Source organism: Hylobates moloch, unplaced genomic scaffold (assembly GCF_009828535.3).
Source record: "Hylobates moloch isolate HMO894 unplaced genomic scaffold, HMol_V3 SCAFFOLD_9, whole genome shotgun sequence".
NCBI lineage: Eukaryota > Metazoa > Chordata > Mammalia > Primates > Hylobatidae > Hylobates > Hylobates moloch.
In genome coordinates this window covers 19,943,267-19,965,508 of record NW_026652284.1, presented here as the reverse complement: position 1 = coordinate 19,965,508, position 22,242 = coordinate 19,943,267, and the positions used below count along the sequence as shown (strand labels likewise).

Here is a 22,242-nt window from a genome sequence, read left to right as displayed (position 1 = left end):
TACTGAAAATACAAAAATTAGCCAGGTGTGCTGGCAGGTGCCACTAATCCCAGCTCTTCAGGAAGCTGAGGCAGGAGAATCGCCTAAACCCAGGAGGCAGAAGTTGTGGTGAGCCGAGATCACACCACCACGCTTCAGCCTGAGCAACAGAGCCAAAACTCCATCTCAAAACGAAAAAAAAAAAAAAGTTAAAGGCTAATAAAAGTTACAGCATCAAGGGCTCAGGTTTGTACAAAAAGACAGCCCCTCGCCCCCTCCAAAAAAATAATCAAATAATTTTAAAGGAATGATTTAATTAGAAGCAAATTCCACAGATTGTATTCAAGATATCTGAAGACTGAGCAAATAATTTAGTAAAGTTTAGTTTTTCAAAACAAATTCAAGTTCAAAGAAAAGAACAGGAAGGGCTGGGCGTGGTGGCTCACACCTGTCTATAATCCCAGCACTTTGGGTGGCCATTCAAGGCAGGCAGATCACCTGAGGTCGGGAGTTCGAGACCAGCCTGACCAACATGGAGAAACCCCGTTTCTACTAAAAATACAAAATTAGCTGGGCGTGGTAGTGCGTGCCTGTAATCCCAGCTACTCGGGAGGCTGAGGCCGGAGAATCGCTTGAACCCGGGAGGCGGAGGTTGTGGTGAGCTGAGATCGCAACACTGCACTCTAGCCTGGGCAACAAGAGTGAAACTCCATCTCAAGAAAGAAAAAAGAAAAGAAAAGAAAAGAACAAGAAGAACATAGATCTGTAACTCAGAATTAGACAATTTTTTAAAAATCTAGACAATTTTCATGTGACATTATGGGGGCTGAGGGGAGCATGTCAGTGAAGGGTGTGGAAGCTGAAGAGAGGCAGGGGAGCAAGGGACATGAGAAAATGCTAATCTTGTCTTTGTAAGGAAAAGCCACAGATAATTTTTTAAAGTGATAAAACAGAAAAAGCAGAACAAATTAAAATAAAAATGTAGGATTGTAGAAACAAAATACATAAACACACTTTCTTTTCAGGAACATGCAAACATTTAAATAATTCATCACCTACCAGGCCAAAAAGTAAGTCTCACAGTTCAAATAATAAGTTTTCACATAGACCACATCCTGTGACCATCAATTAAGTGAGAAGCTAAGCGTCTAAAAGTATAAATCGGCCAGGCGCGGTGGCTCACGCTTGTAATCCCAGCACTTTGGGAGGCCGAGGCGGGCAGATCACGAGGTCAGGAGATCGAGACCACGGTGAAACCCCATCTCTACTAAAAATAAAAAAAAAATTAGCCGGGCGTGGTGGCGGGCGCCTGTAGTCCCAGCTACTCAGAGAGGCTGAGGCAGGAGAATGGCGTGAACCCGGGAGGCGGAGCTTGCAGTGAGCCGAGATTGCGCCACTGCACTCCAGCCTGGGTGACACAGCGAGACTCCGTCTCAAAAAAAAAAAAAGTATCATTACCCATACACTTAGAAATGAAAAAAATCCCTAAAAATTTCAAGGATCAAAGAAAAGTCATAGTAGAAATTTAAAATTACTTAGAACTGAATGATTAAAAATACCACCTATCAAAAATTATATAATGCAGCAAAAAAGGTTAAAAATTAATAAAGTAGGCCGGGCACGGTAGCTCACACCTGTAATCCCAGCACTTTGGGAGGCCGAGGCAGGCAGATCACCTGAGGTCAGGAGTTCGAGACCAGCCTGGCCAACATGGTGAAACCCCATCTCTACTAAAAATACAAAAATTAGCCAGGTATGGTGGTGGATGCCTGTAGTTCCAGCGACTCCAGAGGCTGACGCAGGAGAACAGCTTGAACCTGGGAGGCAGAGGTTGCAGTGAGCCAAGATGGCGCTGTGGCACTCCAGCCTGGGAGACAGAGACTCCATCTCAAAAAAAAATAAATAAATGAAATCTGCTGTCTCCAGAAATCCTTTGTGGCCATTCTGCCCAAGGCTTAGCTAGGTGGCCTCTGATGCTTTCCCTCATCCTCTACCACCTAGGGTTCTGTGGGGGGTCTGCTTACAAGACCATTTCTGTACACACTCTTTTTGTTTGTTTGAGACGGAGTTTTGCTCTTGTTGCCCAGGCTGGAGTGCAATGGTGCCATCTCGGCTCACTGCCACCTCCGCCTCCCAGGTTCAAGCAATTCTCCTGCCTCAGCCTCCCAAGTAGCTGGGATTACAGGCACACGCCACCATGCCCGGCTAATTTTTGTATTTTTAGTAGAGACGAGGTTTCACCATGTTGGTCAGGCTGGTCTCGAACTCCTGACCTCAGGTGATCCACTGGCCTTGGCCACCCAAAGTGCTGGGACTACAGGCGTGAGCCACGGAGCCCAGCCTACACACACTCTTTGAAGGTAAAAACCAGGGCAGATCCATCTGCGATTCCAGCACCTAACCCTGGGCCTCACAGGCAGTTGGGCTAATGAGATGTTTGTTGAATCAATGAATGTCCTCCCGCACCCGTCTTTCCTCTTTCTGACTGGCTTCCTCCTCTCTCCACCCTGACAAGTGCCAAGACTCCAGCACCCAGGTGAGCATGCCAGGAGAGGCCACTCCAGCAGGAATTTCCTGCGCAGGGGCAGCCTTTTTCTTCCCCCACTCAGCTTTCTCCAGGTAGATGGGACAAAGCCCAAGACAAGCGCTGCCTCCATCACAGGAACAGTCTGGGGCCTGGCCCAGCCAAGTCTATGGGCCATGCGTTTTTCCTGTATTCTACCCTCGGTGGCTGGAGTGTGTGGCAGGATGAGGAGGCTGGCAGGCTTGCCTCAGTGCCCCAACTGGGGGCCTTGCCCAGCTGAGCTCCGCTTGGCCAGAGGCCAGCTGGGAAACACTTGATTATTCAAATCATGTGGCCACCCAAGAGGAAAGCATCCGTTTCCTCCAAGAGGGGGAAGTGGGGCAGGCAGGCCAGCCCAGGGATTTGGGTGTTGCAGGAGGAAATTTCAGAACAAAGTTCTCACACAAACCAGCACTCTGAGATTCACTGCCCCAGGAAGACTCTGGAAGCCTCAGATAGAAACTCAGGAGGGTCAGGCTCGAGGCCACAGCCCTGGAGTGAGGCCTGGGCCAATCCCCCACTGAGGTTTCTGAGTTAGCAGAGGCCTCAGCCAGGCTAATTGCTCTGGCCTCCCCCTGACCCTGGTCCTGGAGACACCAGGACTGCCCTGCCATGCCCCTTCGCCTGTCCTTCCCTTCCCCCAGGAATCGCGCAGGGGATAGACAAACTCCGCACTCCTAAGCTCAGGGAGCCGGAGCCTTGGAGCCTCCCAGCGACTGTCACACAGTCTGTTCCTGCTATTTGCTCAACTCCTGCTTTGCTCCCCCTCCCCAGATCTGGCTCCAGAAGAACTAGCAGGTTCCAGAAGAGTGTACCCATCTGACGTGCAGAGAATTATCTAGTACTCATTAAGTGAGATCGGACTCTGGAGCCAGGCTGCCCGGGTTCCAATTCTGGATTAACCCATGTATGAGCTATAGGACCTTGGGTGATCCCTTCCCTTCCTTTGTGCTTCTATTCATTTATTTTTTTATTTTTTTTATTTTTAGAGATGGGATCTTGCTATGTTGCCCAGGCTGGAGTGTGGTGGCTATTCACAGGTGCAATCATATCTCACTGCAGCCTTGAACTCCTTGGCTCAAGCAATCCTCCTGCCTCAGTCTCCCAAGTAGCTAGGACGCAGGCATGTGCCACCACTCCCAGCCTATGCTTCCATTCTTTACCTGTAAAAGCAGAGATTTGGGCCGGGCATAGTGGCTCACGCCTGTAATTCCCGCACTTTGGGAGGCCGAGGCCGGCAGATCACGATGTCAGGAGTTTGAGACCAGCCTGAGCAACATGGTGAAACCCCGTCTCCACTAAAAATACAAAAATTAGCCAGGTGTGGTGGCACGTGCCTGTAATCCCAGCTACTCAGAAGGCTGAGGCAGGAGAATCGCTTGAACCTGGGAGGTGGAGGTGGCAGTGAGCTGAGATCACGCCACTGCACTCCAGCCTGGGCGACAGAACAAGACTCCGTGTCAAAGAAAAAAAAGCGGAGATTTGAGTATCTACCCTTTGGGGAGGTTAGATTCAGGAAACGACAACTCTTGCTATTATTAGGGAACAAATTAAGGTTTCATAAAGGAGCTAGGCCTGGATCTCTGGACCAGACAACCCTATGGCAGACACATCCCCCCTCTCCAGAGCCAAGCCCTGGGTCCAAATCCCAGCTCAACCACCCACCAGCTCCACGAGCTGCTGGGTGGTAAGTTGCTACCTCCCTGAGCCTCCTTCTGCCCCGGAGCTGTTGCAGGCCTCCCCATGTTGGAGGGTGGTTGTCCCTGTTACTGCTGGTCCTGGGCAGTACCCGGGGATTAGGGAGCTGACACATGCTGGGCTGCCCCAGGCAGGGGTGAGGTGACAGATCAGTTTCCTTTCCTGAATACCGGTGTGGGCCCAGCCTCAGGGTGTGACATAGGGGAGGCCCCTGAGGAGATGGGGAAACTCCCCTCTGCCCCACGGATCATACAACGCCAGCGTGCATCCTGGCACGGGCCTGCTGCCGGGGGCCAACCTGGAGCAGAGGTACCAGGACCTACCCAGCAGGAAGCTTCACGAGTATTTACAGAAGGAGGCAGGACAGCAAGATGCCACAGCCTGAGTGCTGGTGTTCGCACCCCAGAGCTATCATTTACTAGCCATTTACTGGACAAATGAGCTTATTCCCCATTTTTGTTTTTGTTTTTTGTTTTTTGTTTTTGAGAGGGAGTCTCGCTCTGTCGCCCAGTCTGGAGTACAGTGGCGCAATCTCGGCTCGCTGCAACCTCCGCCTCCCGGGTTCAAGCGATTCTCCTGCCTCATCCTCCTGAGTACCTGGGATTACAGGCACCTGCCACCACATCTGGCTAATTTGTTGTATTTTTAGTAAAGACGGGGTTTCATCATGTTGGCCATGTTGGTCTCAAACTCCTGACCTCAGGTGATCCACCCACCTCGGCCTCCCAAAGTGCTGGGATTACAGGCAGGAGCCACTGCGCCCAGCCCAACTGAACTTATTTCTGAGCCTGGCTCCCCACCCGTGAGTGGGGACAATGACAATAGTATCTATCTACCTCCTAGGGCTGATATGAGGATTAAATGATTAATGTATCTGACTTGCTTGAACAGTGACTGCCACTCAGTTAATATGAGCTGTTACCGTTACAATGATTTATGACTGCTGTCATTTCTTCTCTAAAGTCCCCCCAGCCCCCGAGTTTCCTCCAGCAGATTCGGGGCTCCCTCCTGCCAGCTTCTGCACAGATCATGATTGGCGCCTATCCCACAGATGGTGATCATAAGACCTATTGTGTGCCCGATACTGGACGAGGCATTTTATAGTCAGGGACAACATGACCGCTTGACTCACCTACTACTGTTCCCGTTTGTTCTGAGCCTAGGATCTGGGGCGTGAGGTCTGTGTTATGGGAGGAGGCTGGTAGGGGAGGTGGTTCCCATATTATGTTATTTGGAACACGCATGTCCTGGGAGATATTAAAATATTTGCACGTGACACCAACCAGGTGACCTAGGAGACATGAACTTAATCTCTCTGAGCCTCAGGTGCAAGGATAAATGAATAAATACATGTGAGCTGCTTAGAACACAGCCTGGTTCATGATATATTTTAAACAAACCTGGCCAGGCACAGTGGCTCACGCCTGTAATCCCAGCACTTTGGGAGGCCGAGGTGGGCGGATCATGAGGTCAGGAGATAGAGACCATCCTGGCTAACATGGTGAAACCCTGGTCTCTACTAAAAAATACAACAAAAATTAGCCAGGCGTGGTGGTGTGCGCCTGTAGTCCCAGCTACTGGGGAGGTTGAGGCAGGAGAATGGCGTGAATCCGGGAGGCGGAGCTTGTAGTGAGCCGAGATCGCGCCACTGCACTCCAGCCTGGGCAACAGAGCAAGACTCCGTCTCAAAAAAAAAAAAACATATCGACATATGTATTGGTTACTCCTCTGAGTACCTCTCATGGAGTCGACATATGAAACTGCGGCACAGAGGTCATGCAAGTGACCTTTCACTTAGGGACTCTCAGTCTCTAAGAAATGTTAACTGGCTGCGAGTATTCATTCATTCAACAAATATGTATTAAGTGCCTACTATGCACCAGGAAGCATGGTACATGCAGATTCAGCAAATTTACAGCTATGACTATTATTATTATTAAAGAAATTAAGGCTATTTGGGATTGGGGGTACATCTGTGAACAAAATGGACAAAGACATTGGCCAGAGGTATGACACTGGGCACCTCATACCTGAGAAAGACTAAAGGCCTGAACTGCCAACAGGAAAACTGGACCCAGAGACACTGGCTTGTCCTGCTGCCAATCACTAACCATTTATGAGCTAGTGTCATTGGTGGAAGGACACCAGTGAAGGTCTGGGGAGGGTGGCCGGGCTTCGCCTTGAGTGGCTCAGGGGTCACACCCAGTGGGGCGTCCCTCCCAGGCTTCCCCATGGTAACCAAGCCAGGCCAGCTGTGGAAACCCTACCGGGTGGGGCAGCCTTTCATGAACTCAAAAGTCATTAAATGGGCTGGGCGTGGTGGCTCACACCTGTAATCCCAGCACTTTGGGAGGCCAAGGCAGGTGGATCACCAGAGGTCAGGAGTTTGAGACCAGCCTGGCCAACATGATGAAACCCCATCTCTCCTAAAAACACAAAAATTAGCCGGGCATGGTGTCGGGCGCCTGTAATCCCAGCTACTCAGGAGGCCGAGGCAGGAGAATCGCTTGAACCCGGGAGGAGCAGGTTGCAGTGAGCCGAGATCACGCCGTTGTACTACAGCCTGGGCGACAGCGCAGACTCCGTCTCAAAAAAAAAGTCATTAAACGCTTGCTGAAAGCAGGCATCTTGTTAGGCATGGGAATTCACGAGTGACTCAGATGGGGCTCCTGCCCTCCAGGAACTGAGACTCAGAGCCAGATGCTATGTGGAAGATCAGATTACAAAGGGTTCAAGATATCCAAAGCAAGCTCCAAAAAAACAGCCGTGATGCCAACTGGCAACATAAGCAGGGAGAGGTCCCTGCAGGGGAGGGGATGGCAGGCACAAAGGCAAAGATGAGAGAGACTGGAGACACAGCTGGGGAAAGACCTTCAGCCTGGGACCCCGACCTGAGTTTGAGGCCTGGTTTTACCATCAATTTGACCTCAGGCAAGTTGCTTGCCTCCCTGAGCCTCAGTCTCCCACTTTGCAAAATGATGTTAATACTTTTTTGGGTTGCTTTGATGGTTCAGTGAGTTCATGAGTAAGAAATGGCTTTAAGCCGGGCGCCGTGGCTCCCAGCACTTTGGAAGGCTGAGGTGGGCGGGTCACAAGGTCAGGAAATCGAGAACATCCTGGCTAACACGGTGAAATCCCGCGTCTACTAAAAGTACAAAAAATTAGCCGGGCGTGGTAGCACACGCCTGTATTCCCAGCTACTCCGGAGGCTGAGGCAGGAGAATCACTTGAACCTGGGAGGCTGCAGTGAGCCAAGATCAAGCCACTGCACTCTATCCTGGGCGAAAGAACGAGACTCCGTCTCAAAAAAAAGAAAGAAATGGCTTTAAAAACTGAAAAATATGCCAGGCCCAGTGGCTCACCACCTGTTAATCCCAACATTTTGGGAAGCTGAAGTGGGAGGATTGCCTGAGCCCAGGAGTTCAAGACCAGCCTCATCAACATAAGCAAGACCTCATCTCACAAAATAAAAAATAAAAAAAATTAGCTGGGCATGGTGGCACAAGCCTGCAGTTCCAGCTACTCGGGAGGCTGAGGCAGGAGATCACTCGAGCCCAGGAAGTCAAGGCTGCAGTCAACTATGATCATACCTGAACTCCAGCCTGGGTGACAGAGCAAGACCTTGTCTCAAAAAACAAACAACAACAACAACAAAAACCCTGAAAAATAGAATAAGTGCCGGGAAACTGAGGTTGGGAGTGTTAAAGTGACTTGTCCAAGGTCAATGGCTGATTAAAACAGGATAGGGTGTATCTGGGTGGGATGTGGGGGGCAGGCACAACCCCTGCCTCTGCTGAGCCGACACTCCTGCGTTCCCAGCACTGACCTCAGGTTCCCCTAGGCAATTTGTTCAGGAAGGCCTAGGGAACAGGTGGGGTACCTAATTCCTTGGTGCAGGGTTTACGGTTTATTCGCTGTGTGATCCTGGGCCCACCACCCTCCCTCCCTGAGCCTCAATCTTCTTTTTGTTTTCTTGAAATGCAGTCTCGCTCTGTCACCCAGGTTGGAGTGCAGTGGCGCGATCTCTGCTCACTGCAACCTCCGCCTCCCGGATTCAAGTGATTCTCAAGCCTCAGCCTCCCACATAGCTGGAATTACAGACATACACCACCACGCCCAGCTAGTTTTTGTATTCTTAGTACAGATAGGGTTTCACCATATTGGCCAGGCTGTTCTTGAACTCCTGACCTTAAGTGATCTGCCCGCCTTGGCCTCCCAAAGTGCTGGGATTACATGCGTGAGCCCTTGTGCCCAGCCTCTGAGCTTCAGTTTTCTACCTTGCAAAAATAGATGCCCTTTGCTGTGCTGCCCATGTGTAAACGTGGAAGGCTCTGCCGATGGGAAAGCACTTTCCACAGGCAAAGACGTATCGTGCTCACGAATGAGAAATGATCATGGTAAGCTGAGAGAAAGACGCAGAGCCCATAGGCCCCACGCTGAGCCTGTGGTGGAGGAAAGCAGGAGGAACTAAGCTAGACTGTACCAGGGCCAGCCCCAGGTGTGGGGTAGGAACCTTTTATGAGGCACACAGCTGTGCCCATGTTCAGTCCCAAGGGAGAGGCAGGTTTCTGGGCCTCATCACTGTCTAGGCTTAAAGTGAGAGTGACGAGAAAGAGGCCAGTTTCAGCCTTTGTGAGCAAAGTGCTTTGGAAAGGCAGGGGTCTCCCTCAGCAAGGCTGGGCTGCACTACAGCCCCTTTCCCTGTGTCCCATTGGATCTGAGCTGTGTAGCACTTGTTGCATTACAAAGAAAAAGACTAGTGCAGGAAATAGGGTAGAGGGCAGGCTCTCGAGTCAGATGTAACTTGATCTGTGGCAAAACCAAGTGGGGTCTTCCAGCTTCTGTGTCTTAGCATCTCAACATCTAGGATGGAGTTTGTGGGCGGGTCGGTTTTGCCACACTGTAGGGCCCAGGTGGTCCCACTGCCACAGTGAAGCCAAGTTCTAGCCCAAGTCTAGCAGAGCAGTCAGGCAGCTAGTTTTTGGGGGAGAATAAAGGGGTGGGACGGGGGACTTCAGTGGCCAATTATGGAGCCCTCTCGCCAGACCAAATTCATAGCTGAGAGCTTGGGGATGATACAGTTAAAATTTAAAGTAATTGTCTAAATTCTGTATTTGGGTATTAATGTTTAAATGGTAATCTGACAACAGTTTATAAAGTGATGTTCTGAATACCATAAAAAAAAGAAAGAGCTCAGTTTCAGGTCCTCCTGGAAAGAGTTAGGATGGCCCCTCCCCATCCTTTGTAATAATATCTATAGTAGTAATAAGAGTTATTTATTCGGGGTTCGACAGATATGAATTCAAACCATAGCTCCGACACTTACCAGCTGGGCAAACCCAGGCAAATTACTCTGGGTCATTTTCCTCACCTGAAAAATGGGCTGGTATAAGGATTAAGTGTGTAAATGTATACAAAGCATTTCGCAGAGTGGCTTGGTGTTTAACAAGTGGTCCGTCAGTGTCGAGAACTCTTATTACTACTATGGATTTTATTACAAAGGGTGGAAAGGGGCAGGCCTAACTCTTTCCAGGAGGACCTGAAACCGGCCTCTTTCTTGTCACTCTTACTTTAAGCCTAGGCAGTGATGAGGCCCAGAAACCTGCCTCTCCCTTGGGACTGAACATGGGCACAGCTGTGTGCCTCATAAAACGTTCCTACCCCACACCTGGGGTGGGCCCTGGTACAGTCTAGCTTAGTTCCTCCAAAGACAAGGAAAAGAAGACCAAGGAGCACCGTGACACTGAACTGGGTGCCACCTGGGTCTATCCCTTCCCTACCCCCACCCACACAATGACCAAATCTAATCTGGTTCTGGGATGTCCTTTTATCTTGTGTGCCAACTCTGTATTCATTGCTAATGGCTGTCTGGAACACTGTACTTAGAAGGAACCTGGGAAGGAAAGCGAGCAGTGGTTGACTAGTGATGTCTGATGTGGGTGCAGGGCAGGAGAGAGGAAGGAGACATGCTGGCTTTTCGCCATCCACAAACCGAAAAATCCTAAGGCCTTGCCTCATTCAAATAAACCATGCATGGTGAGCAGGGTAGCCAGAAGCTAAGAGAGGGAAAGGGTCTTGGTGAAGGTCACACAGCTTGAAATGGCAGGGCTGGGATTCAAACCCAGGCCCCTCTGGGTTTCTCAGGATGCTTCCTTCTGGGCTTGTCATTTCCTATGAGGGGGTGAACAGGCTAAGATCCACTGTCTGGGAGAACAGACGCTGCTGCCCTACCAGGTGTGTCTATGTTCTGTCTCCCCCCTCCTGGGGCCTCCCACCCCCACGTCATTTGCAAACACTCACTGAAAAACAAATGTGCACCACAAGGTGCCCTGAGAGCTCTTCTCCAAACATGCAAATTTGAATCCAGATGCCAATCTGATTGGGCAACCCTAGATTTGAGACTCACCTGCACTTTCCAAACTTTGAGAACTTGCTCAATCTCTCTGAGCTTCCGTTTCCTTGTTGCAAAATGGAAAGAATTACGAGCTCAATATAATAAGGTCATTCAAAGTGATTAGCTCAGTTTCTGACCACAGAGTAAGCCCTTAAATGTTCATTGCAGACTGTCCCCAACTTACACTTAAGATTTTTTTTGCTTTATGATGATGCAAAAGCTATAGTGTCCAGTGGAAACCACACCTCGAGTACCCAGCCAGCCATTCTGTTTTTCACATTCAGTACAGTATAGCCAAGAAACTGACATGAGATAGTCAACACTTTATTATGAAATAGGCCTCATGTTAGATGATTTGCCCAACTATAGGCTAATGTAACTGTTCTGAGCACATTTAGGGTAAGTTAGGCTAAGCTACCATGTTTGACAGGTTAGGTGTTATATCCATTTTCTACTTATGATATTTTTCAACTTACAATTCCAGGACAAAAACCTTTGGTAAATCAAGGAGCATCTGTATAAAGATTAGGTCATGGGGAAAAACAAAAAACAGCATTTTCACACACACAAAAAATCACTTAGGTGATTAAGGGCTTGGACAAGCTGTTGAGAGGAACCCTGTTTATCTCTGATATCTTGATAGGCTAACGGACCTAGAATATGAATTTCTATATTGGATGGTTTTAAGATAAATAGGGAACTGACTCTTCTAGGAAGATGGATTATGTCATTTGCATCACGGAGAAAGCAGTAGCCTTGAATGGATGGATGGGCCATGGCAGGGAACAAACACGTCTACTTCTCACTTCCCAGCTGGGGGAGTTCATGTTTCCGTTTCCTCATCTGTAATGTGGGGATAACAGCACCTGCCACCCAGCGCTGCTGTAGGACCAAATGAGTAATTACAGGCAAGGCACTGAGCACCATGCCTAGTACATGCATGTCGGGCTTATAGTCTATGGAATTTTAGTTAGCAGTGGCATGGCAGGGACCAGCAGAATGAGGCAGAGAAAGAAGAGGAGCTATAGAAGGGCTCAGAAGGAGTGGAGGAGGGGAAATGGGCCTCAGATGAGACACTTTCTAACCAGAATGGCGGCAGACGGGTCAGTTAGTAACTCCTGTAAGCTGAGAGACAGTTAAGTCAAGGTGGAGACAGGTGGAGACAGGTGGAGAGGGATGAGACAGGTGGACAGGCCGAAAGGCGAGGCTGGCCGGATGCAGTGGCTCACACCTGTAATCCCAGCACTTTGGGAGGATGAGGCGGGAGGATCACTTGAGCCCAGGAGTTCGAAACCAGCCTGGGCAACATTGCAAGACCTCGTCTCTACAAGTAATTAAAAAAATAGCCGGGCATGGTGGCGAATGCCTGTGGTCCCAGCTACTTGGGAGGTTGGGGTGGGAGGATTGCTTGAGTCCAGGCAGTCAAGGCTGTACTGTAGCAAGCCATGATCGTGCCACTGCACTGCAGCCTGGGCAACAGAGCCACTAGACCCCGTCTCAAAAAACAACAACAACAACAAAACAAACAAACAAAAAAACAAGCCTGAGACACTTCAGTGACAGCCAGCAAGAGGCCTGAGAACCTCAGCCTGAGAGCTAAGTGGGTACCCATCCCGTGGCTTTACTGACCTAATAAAGGTGCACTAGAGAAGGCAAGAGGTTGACCAAACAAAAAGTCACTGGGGCCGGGTGTGGTGGCCCACGCCTGTAATCCCAGCACTTCGCGAGGCCGAGGAGGGTGGATCGCCTGAGGTCAGGAGTTTAAGACCAGCCTGGCTGACATGGCAAAACCACGTCTCTACTAAAAATACAAAAATTAGCTGGGTGTGGTGGCATGTGCCTGTAATCCCAGCTACATGGGAGGCTGAGGCAGGAGAATCTCTGGAACCCGGGAGGCGGAGGTTGTAGTGAGCCGAGATCGTGCCACTGCACTGCAGCCTGGGGAATAGAGCAAGACTCAGTCTAAAAAAAGAGTCACCTGGTAGATCTTTTTAAAGGGTGCACTTATGGGCCAGGCACAATGGCCCATGCCTATAATCTCAGCACTTTGGGAGGCCAAGGTGGGTAGACTTCTTGAACCCAGGCTGAGCAACATAGCAGGGCCCCATCTCTGCAAAAATAAAATAAAGGTCACACTTCTGGTTTTTCCAGTAAAAGCAATTTGCTTTGGCCACCTCAAAACTTTTTTAAAGAACATAAAATATTTGCTGAGCTCTGCCCAGCAGTTTGCAGACCTGGCCAGGTAAAGTTCATGCACCTGAGTGACAAACTGAGCTCTGGAAGGATGAAGAAGCATCTCTGAAACAAGCTGGAGTGGAGGAGGAGGGGTTGGCTTAGAAAGTCTGGAGGGTCAGGGCCTCACTACAGGGTCTCCATCACCTTATTTCCAGAAATGACCTTCCAGCCTGTTCTCTCCTCCCTTCCCTGGGTCAAAGCAGAGAGGCATAGAGACCTAGGGGAGGAGTAATCCTAAGGTGTCTGCCCTCTGAGCCTCAGTCTCCTTAACTGCAAAATGCTGGAGGGTAGGGGGTAGGTGAGTATCAAAGGTAATGTGTGGAAGTGCCTGGTACCCAACGGTGCTCACAAAATGCCACTTCCCACACAGGGCACATTTCTGAACTCGTCTGCAGGTGTAAGGACCAGGGGACGTGAGGTTAGTATCAGCAATCGACAATCAATCAGTCTCCCTTGTCCATCTCATAACCCCTGGAGCAGGTGATTCGTGGAGACCTAGAATCTCACATCACAGCAGCTGCCTCCAGAGCCCCTGCATGTAACCATCAGGCTTCACAGCCTCATGTGCTACCCTCTGGCTCAGACATGGGGATTCTGAGATGCTTGCTATAGCCACCATGGTACCTGCCTGTCATTACCAGGCCCTGGCTCCCAGAAAAGGGGGTGGAACAGAGAGCTGTGGGTTCAGAGTGCAAGATCGTGCTTCCTGTCTGAGAAGTGGGTATGCACCGATGCACAGGGCTATTAGGGAGCACACGGTGAGGTGGCGCACCAAGGCACAGGGCTCTTGTGGAGCAAGGGGTAAGGTGGAAGATGTCAAGAGAGTCTCTTCCTTGCAGGGGCTGTGCAATCTTTAGAATGAAGTACTCAGCGATGCCTGTCCCCAGCTAGACCCCGGGCTCAGTTCGCTGAGCCTTGACAGGCAGATGCTCTATCGCCCCCAAACCTCCAGAGCCCTCAGACTCTTCCTGAGGACCAGCGAAGCAGGAAGCTCCTTCACCTAGCTGACATGTTTTGTAGATGTTGCCAGCTATGGAAGAGGGGCTGGTGTCCACGTGTCCCATATTCTAACCCTGAGCCCCCTGAGGGCTGGCCCAAGCCCCACACAATCATTCAAGTGGAATTTGAGCTCCTCTTACATGGCCTCACTGCATCTAGCCCAGAAACCACAAGCTCAGAAGGTAGGCAGGTGGGCTGTCAGGGAAGCAGGTGGGCAAGTGTGAGGCAGTGGGGCATGGTGGAGACTGTGGTAAAGTGGATGGAGCAGCTGCTAATCAGCTCCAGACACTGTGGCCAGGCAGGGACATAGCCCCATATGGCCACATCTTCTGATCTTTCAAGAGAAGCCGGAAACTCTTATCTTTATATAAAATGAAATTGCCTGGTTTAACAACACCAGCAACTAAATTACAGTTGTTTAATCACTGCAAAAGTCAACAATCCCCCACCCCCTGCAGCCTTGGGAAGGCAGTTTGTGATGGATCTCCCACAACCCAGCACACAGTAGGCTATAAATATTTGAGGACCAGTTGAATACATTAGACCCATTCCAAGTCTTAGGGAAGTCTCATCTCTCCACTCCTACTCCTCAGATGTCTTGGTTTAGAGATGAAGCATCTGAGACTCAGAGAGGGGAAGTGACTTGCCCAAGGTCACAGAGGTAGTTCAAGGACTTCAGCTCGGCTCTCCTAAGCTTAATATCTTTTTCCACCAACCCACATCACCTGCATCCTCCCTTAAACAATGCTTTTCAAAAAACAGATATGATAAGAATATACTGTAGAAATGAAACACACCAAATTCAGGAGAGTGGTTGCCTCTGGAAAGACCATGTAGCTTAAAGCCAGGAGACGGAATCCCCAGTCCACTCTGCCCCAAGCAATTGTGTGACCCTGGGCAAGCCTCTTCTCCTCTCTGGGCCTCAGTCTCCCTGGTGCGCCAAGAGCCCAGTTGACCGAGCCAGCTTCTAAAGGCCTTCCAACTGAAATTCTGGGGATCTATGTCTCCTCTCTGGCCAGTACTCTGTGGCCTCGGATGAATATAAAATAGTAATAATAATAATAATAATAATAGAGAGGGCGAGTCCACACCAGCCAGGAAAGAACACTACAATTTTTTGTGAAACCTGACTCCTGGTTACTGGAATTCAGAAAGAACGATGGTAATACTTGAGCAGCTTAACCACCATCCTACAATTAAACAAAAGCACATCTGGTTTAACTTCGTCCTCATCTCCTCCCTAACCCCCTACTCCCATCTCAAATTTTACCCCTTAATTTGAGAAGTCAAATTCAATGCAAACAATTGATTTCATGCCACAGTGAGGCTGAGAATTTAAGCATGGAAAACTTTAAGCATAGAGTATTTCTGGGAGCAATTAACGAAGTGTTGGCGGCGGGGTTGGGGGCTGGTACAAGGAGGCAGAAAAATACGGAGACTATGTTCTTCAGACACTGAGCATCATATCTTGATGTTGGGGGCCTCCCATGAGCTTGACACTCAGAGAGGTAAAGTGACTTGCCTCAGGTCACACAGCTGGCGATTGGAATCCAAGACGCCAGCCCCCAAACCAGTGTTTTCCCTGCTGTGTAGGCTTTTGTAACCTAAACGTGGACTTCCCTCAGGCCCTCAGGATCACCTGGTAGGGATAAAGTTAACTGCTTTTGAAATCGCTCCACAGGAAATATGAACGTCTTAATAACATCAATGCAGGTTCAGCCCAAAGTTGGAAAACATTCATGATCTTGCGACCCTGCAAAGTATATAATGTTAACCCATATTGCGGATGAGAAAACTGAGGCTCCGAAAGGGAAGGTGACTTGTCCAGGGTCGTACGGCAGTGCTGGGAATGAACCTCCAGTCTACTGCCCCTAACTGCCCTCTGAAAGTGAGGACATCTCCAGAAGAAAAAAAAACAAATCTAACATACCACAAAGCCCAACTGCAGCCTGCCAACGACGACGACATGGTGCTGGGAAGCCAAGTCAGCATTCCTGCGGCCACACGGAGATTTCTGAGTGCTGGTTCTCAGCCCAGCTTGCTCACTCTCCCAGCAATGTTCTCTCGGAGCTCTGGGTTTTGTATTAAAAAGCCAAGTCAGACTGATTTCAAGGTGAGAACTCGGGCTCTGCTACTGGATCCTACTCCCTGGATTAAAAGGTCTCATGCCCAGAGATGGGTACAGCATGGAGATTGCTAGATTTGGAATTCTAGATACACAGGCTCCAGCCCCAGCTCCCCAGGTAGCATCTGTGTGCCTCTGGGCAACTCACTTCCCCTTTCCAAGATCATATCCAGCTTGCAGGGAATGTTGGGTATGTAAGTCATGGGACAGAACAGGGCTGAGTTTGGTCCTGAGCTGGGACATGGTGAGGCACGAGAACAGGCAGAGGGCAGGAAGCACTGCAGAGATGATGGCTCCAGGACTGATCTCATCATGGAGCTCTGCGCTCCCAGCCCAGGCTGTGTTTAGGATGGCGACAGAAGGTGGCATCTGAGTGTGAGCAAGGAGGGCACCATGCCACCCCACATGTGCAGCCCGACAGGATGGGAAGGGCCTGGGCAGAAGTGGGTGACAGGTTCAGAGGCAGGGTAGGCACATAACCCAACTTCCAGTCTCCACATTGCATTTTCTGCTGAGAAGAGAGCTGGGGATAGCCAGGATTTTCTTAAGCACAGGTACCAACTTAAACCCTTCGCAAGCATTCATCATACCTAGACCTCACCACTGGTAGGCATTATTGATCTCCACAGCTTATGGGAGGAGGCCGAGGCACAGAGAGGGAACAGAACTGATCCCAGGTCCCACAGCAAGGTTGCCTTTGCTAAAGTGAGGGCCAAAGCTTGGCCGACCCATTTTACAGGTGATTGCGCCTTAATCTCCTTCCTTATGAATAGCTTGATTTCAAGTCTACACCGTGAATTTTGACAGTTTCAAAGCGTGAAAGAATTTTGTTATGCAAACATCCAATCCTGAAGAGGGTTTTTGGCTGATTTACTGCGGCATTCCCGGCACCTAGAACAGAGCTTGGCACACGGCGGATGCTTAAGTATTTGCTGAATGAAGATAGCACCTTGTTCTGGCCTCAGTTCAGTTTTATTCCTCACAATAGTCCCGAAAGGGGAATACACCCCTTTTTACAAATGGGCTCACGGACACAGAACGAGAACATCACTCAGCCTAGGCTTCACCAGTTGGGATGTTGAGAAGCTGTGTCCAGGGGCCTCTTCGGAGGGAATTCACAGGCATTCAGTTCAAAAAAGAAAAAGGTGACACAGGAACAAGATGCACGGGGCCAGGGAGTGGGACGGCTGGGGCAGGACAGGGTGGGGACACCCACAGGTGGGGAGGACTAAAGAGTTGGAAAGGGCGAGACTGGAGAGTGGAGGAAGAGCGGGCTGAGCCCAGGAGGAGCCCGAAGGCAAAACCAAGGCTCAGCCCCCTATCTCTTAGGCAACACAGTGGGAGCAGGACGCTAGGGCTGCAGAGTTTGGAGTCTGGATTCAAACCCTGGTCCCACCACTGACTTAAATTGTCTAAGCCTCAGTTTCCCCATTTGTAAAATGAAATGATGTACGTGAGATGTCAGAGCAGGTCCCTGTACGCACGGTAGGCCTTCAAAAAACAGTTGCAGTATCTACACTGAGGCTGGGACCCAACCCCTGCCTCCCTGAACAGCTGGGCCCACCTGAGCGGTCTCTGACTTTTTCCCAGGGCCCAAAGCCCTTCCTGGCCTAAGAATCGCCCCCTCTTTTGATCTCAAGGATTTTTGCCCTCCACCCAGAGGCCTTTGTAAAGGCCCCGCCTTCAACCCCATTATGTGTTGAAAAAGAGTCATAAGGCACAATGGGGAGTTGGGGAGGCTTTCCTCGGCCTTCTGCCTTTCTGCTGAGACCTGCGTTTAACCCTTTCTTACCAAGACTGGGCAGGGAAGCAGCCCTGGGCGGCCCAACTCGCACAGCCCAAAGGGGGCGGCAGGCTCCTTCGGCTTCGCGGGCTCCAGAGCTTTGCCCCACAGCTGCGGTGCCCACAGTGGGTGCCCACTCTCAGACACCCACGCGGGTGTCCTCTGTCTCCTCCCGCCATGCCCCCCGTTCCAAGCGCCTCCTTCCCTCTTCTCCTCCCAAACCAAACTGCTTTAGACCCCACCAGGTCAGGTGGGACGCCTGGGAGGGCTCCAGGCCACGAGGCCTGGGGGTTGGCAGCCCAAGTCTCTAGAGCTGCGGCTAAGGAGGCACCAGGAGGGGCTCAGTCACGGGACACCAAGGGCAGGTGCCCAGACAGAGGGCAGGGTCCCAGGCAGCGGCTCGGGAGGTAGGAGACCTGGGACTGCAGGGCGGTCCGGAGCGCGGTCCCCTGAGTTCGTCGGCTCCTCAGGCGCCACGTCCAATCTCCTGTCCCGCCCAGAGCGCGCGCCGGGAGCTTGGGATGCGCGGGAGGACGGGGCAGGACCAATTGCGGGGCGTCCCGAATGGGCTGCTGTGGGCGGCGTGGAGCTAGAGACCCTGGCCCTGCCATTAAAGTTCAACCACGGGGCCAGCGGAGGATGCAGAAGGGGATGACCACGTCCGCGGGGGCCCTGGGGAACCGGGGCGCGAGGCAGCGTCGAGTCCTTACCTGCGCAGAGCACTGGCGAGGGTCCGTCCAGGCACAAGCGCGTGGGAGCGCGGAGCGGGGATAGCGGGCGCGGAGTGGCGGGAGCGCAACGCGGCCCGGGCCACCTCCCCCGCCGCCTTATAAAGGCGGCCGCGGGGCCCGAGTGCGGCCCGGGCAGCCCGCCCCCGGCCCCAACCCCTCCCCAGCCCGGCCCCGGCCCCGCCCCCGGCCCGAGCCCCGCGCCCCGCAGGCCGGTCGTGCCACGAGGCCCGGGCGCCCCCTGCCGGGAGCGGAGCTAAGAACGGGCTGGGGTGGCGCGGCCCTGGTGTCCCTCGCGCGCCTCGCACTCTCGGTCTCTCTGCCTCCGGGCTGCCCCAACCCAGCCCTTCCTTTCAGAGAGCCTGGGCTCTGACCCGCTCCCTGCGCGCGTCTCCTGTTTTGTCTTTACCGTCGGCATCTTCCTTCTGCGTCTCTTAGTGGGAGTCTTTGTCTCCGCCCGTCTGTCTGCCTTCCTCTCTGGCGTCTGTCTCTGTGTCTGTCAACATATCTGGCTTTCTCTGGGTCTCTGTCTTTAGTCGTCTCTGCCCACGTGTCCCAGTCTCTCTGTCTTTGTCCACGTGCACCTCTGACTCTCCACCCCCACCCCCGCTTCCCTGCCCGTGGGCTGCCTCCCTGGCTACCGCAAGAAGCAGCAGAAGGGGACCTCGGAGGGGTGGCATCTGGAGGGAAACCAGCCCCTACACAGGGGCCCTTCCCTCTTTCTCTCTTTAGAGACGTAAAGGGCCCGCAGGTATCTGGCTATGTCCCAGCCAGAGCCCCAGGACATGCTCCCTGGATGCCAGAGGAGGGGCAGGCACTTCCCAGGCAGTTGAGTCAGACAGCTCAAGTTCAAAACTCTGCTCTGGTGACCTTGGCCAAGTCACTTGACCTATGTGGACCAGCCTGCCCGTCTTTAACAGGCAGACACCATCTCCCCTGGCCTCTCGCTGGTGCGAGAGTCATATGAGGGAATGCTTGAAAACTACAGAGGAAACGCTAAAATCCCGGATAGATGGGAACCAGGGACAGACGCTGGGTGCTACAGGCCCTGCTCCCGCTCCTGGGGAACCAGCTCTGATGGAATAACCACTCCCTTTCCTCTGAGCACTGAATTCTCTGGACAACTTCGTAGTGAGAAGTCCGCAGGCTCTGTTTGAATGCCTCCAGCGACAGAGAGCTCACTGACTCCTAGCAGGAGGGTCTTCTCAGTGGCCCTTGGGACTGCCTGGAACAATCTGTGCCAGTAAGAAATTTGAAGGCGCAGACTGTGATTCCCCGGGAACCCTGCCTTCCTCGGCATCTAAGCCCCAGTCTTCCTGAAGCCACCTTTCCCCTGAAGATCGTAAGGAGAAAACTGAGGCTAGAGCAGAGAGAGTGTCTGTCCAGAGAACCGATTTTAGTCAGGTCGGGCAACCTCTCTTCCACTCACTCCATGCCAGTCTCAGGGCCAGGCATTGTGCATGCATTAACTTCCAAAAGCTCCATTTTCCAGAGGAGAAAACTGAGGCCCAGAGAGATCATGTGACTTCTCAGTAAGGTTGGAGCCAGAACTGGGGCCTGGTGCCAGAAACCAAGAATGTCTTTGTATTTATTTTTGTTTCTTTTTGTATTTTTGGTTGATACTATTTATTTAGAGGAGTGACATAGGTTCCCTTTTCAGATAAGTTTATGTTTTTAAAAAGTGAGTCAAAACATTGAGTAAATCCTATTTATTTATGTATTTCATGGGTTGGGTGATGATGGCAAAAATCATGGAGGTAGCAAATGAATGAAGCTTAGGAAATGCCATCCTCTGTAAGAAATTGCGGGTGAAAGCACCCAGCACTGGGCCTAAAACATGGGAGGGGCTCAATACTCGCTCACAAATGCCAAGGAAGGGTTTAAGGATTCCAGGAGACTTAAGATGGTATCATCATCAGTGAGCCGGGGCAAGTCCCCAGGCACGGAAAATCTGCCTGTTGCTTGGACAGAGGCTGGGAGGCAGAGCCAGAGGGAATTGGAGGCACCCCTTGCACCTATCATGGTGCCAGCACCCCTGCCTTTTTTTTTTTTTTTTTTTTTGAGACAGGGTCCCACTGTATTGCCCAGGCTGGAATGCAGTAGCATGATGTCAGCTCACTGCAGCCTTGACCTCCCGGGCTCAAGTGATCTTCCCACCTCAGCCTCCCCAGCAGCCAGGACTACAGGTGTGCACCACCACGCCTGGCTAATTTTTGTATTTTTTTGTAGAGAACAGGGTTTTGCTATGTTGCTCAGGCTGGTCTCGAACTCCTGAGCTGAAGCGATCCTCCTGCCTCCTTCTCCCAAAGTGATGGGATTACAGGCATGAGCCACCACACCCGACCCTATCCCTGACTTCTGATCTCCCCAAAGCTATGAGGGACGGGCACTTCTGGTTGAGCCACATGGCCAGCATTAGGCCCCCTGTGTCTGTGATTTGCGCTCAAGTCCCTCCACCTTGGGAGTTCAGGGATTGGTTATCAGCAGCAGGGACTATACTGCTTGGCCAGCCCTGCCATCTTCCACCCTCACACCCTCTTACTCTGCTCCTGGGCTGCGTCCCTCAAGGAGAATTCAACTGAGATGGGGCATCCAGCAGCCCTTGCCTCCCCTGCTCCCCGGGTGCCCCTCCTCCTGGCTCTGTCAACACAGCGGAAAGGAGTCCTGGACCTCGAACCAGGAGACTCCAGTCCACCCTCCAGCTCTGCCCTGGCTTGCTGGGGAGCTGAGCCAGTCACTTTTCCCATCGAGGTTCAGATTCCCTCTGGCCTTTTGAACTGGACAGTCTCTAAGCGCAACCCAGATGCCACGATTTCAGGACCACTCAGCTGGTGGCAACAGCTCATTACATTCGATTTCTCTCCATCATTGTCCCTGGGGCACCACTTCCTTGTTGAAAACTAAGCAAATTGGATTTAACCTCCAAGCTCCCTGTGCCTAAGAGCTGATGATGTCTTTTGAGCCTCACAGCAGTATCATAAGGTGGGCAGGGCAGGTGTTTACAATCCCCACGATAGATGGGGTACACCAAGGCCAGAGATAGTAGTTAACTTACAGGTCAGGGTCAGAGCTGGGTTTGGTTACCAGGTTTACTATTCCCAGTCCAGGGCTTTTTCCATTCATTCATTTATTCCATATCTGTTAAGTGCATGCCATGAGCCTGTGCCGCAAACTAGACCTTCAAGTTCACTAGGCAGGCCAGGCATGATGGCTCACGCCTGTAATCCCAGCACTTTGGGAGGCCGAGGCGTGAGGGTCTCTTGTGTCCAGGAGTTAGAGGCTGCAGTGAACTACGATCATACCACTGCACTCCAGCCTGGCCAACAGAGTGAGACTTTGTCTTGGGACAAAAAAAAAAAAAAAAAAAAAAAAATTAAGAAGTTCACCAGGCATTAGAATTAGAAGCTAAGTTAGGCCAGGCGTGGTGGCTCATGCCTGTAATCCCAGCACTTTGGGAGGCTGAGGCAGGTGGATCACCTGAGGTCAGGAGTTTGAGACCAGCCTGGCCAACATGGTGAAACCCCGTCTCTACTGAAAATATAAAAATTAGCCTGGCAAGGTGGCACACACCTGTAGTCCCAGCTACTTGGGAGGCTGAGGCACGAGAACCGCTTGAACCCTGGAGGCAGAGGTTGCCGTGAGCCGAGATCACGCCACTACACTCCAGCCTGGGTGACAGAGCCAGAATCTGCCTCAAAAAAAAAAAAAAAAGAAAAAGGAAAAATTAGAAGCTAAGTT

General features: G+C 51.4%; 1 protein-coding gene across 4 annotated transcripts in view; it reads right to left on the bottom strand.

Moving 5' to 3' along the window:
• Window positions 1-18,610, bottom strand: part of ALPL (alkaline phosphatase, biomineralization associated) — a 73,669-nt gene extending 55,059 nt beyond the window's left edge. For 2 of the 4 annotated variants that reach the window (XM_058444546.1, XM_058444547.1), the window contains exon 1: window positions 6,271-6,382. The gene's annotated coding sequence lies outside the window, so the exon portion shown is untranslated. Of the gene's footprint in view, window positions 1-6,270; window positions 6,383-18,486 lie in introns of those variants that run through there. The other 2 variants (XM_032759208.2, XM_058444548.1) reach the window with 2 other exon arrangements.
• Between the last annotated feature and the right edge of the window lie 3,632 nt (window positions 18,611-22,242).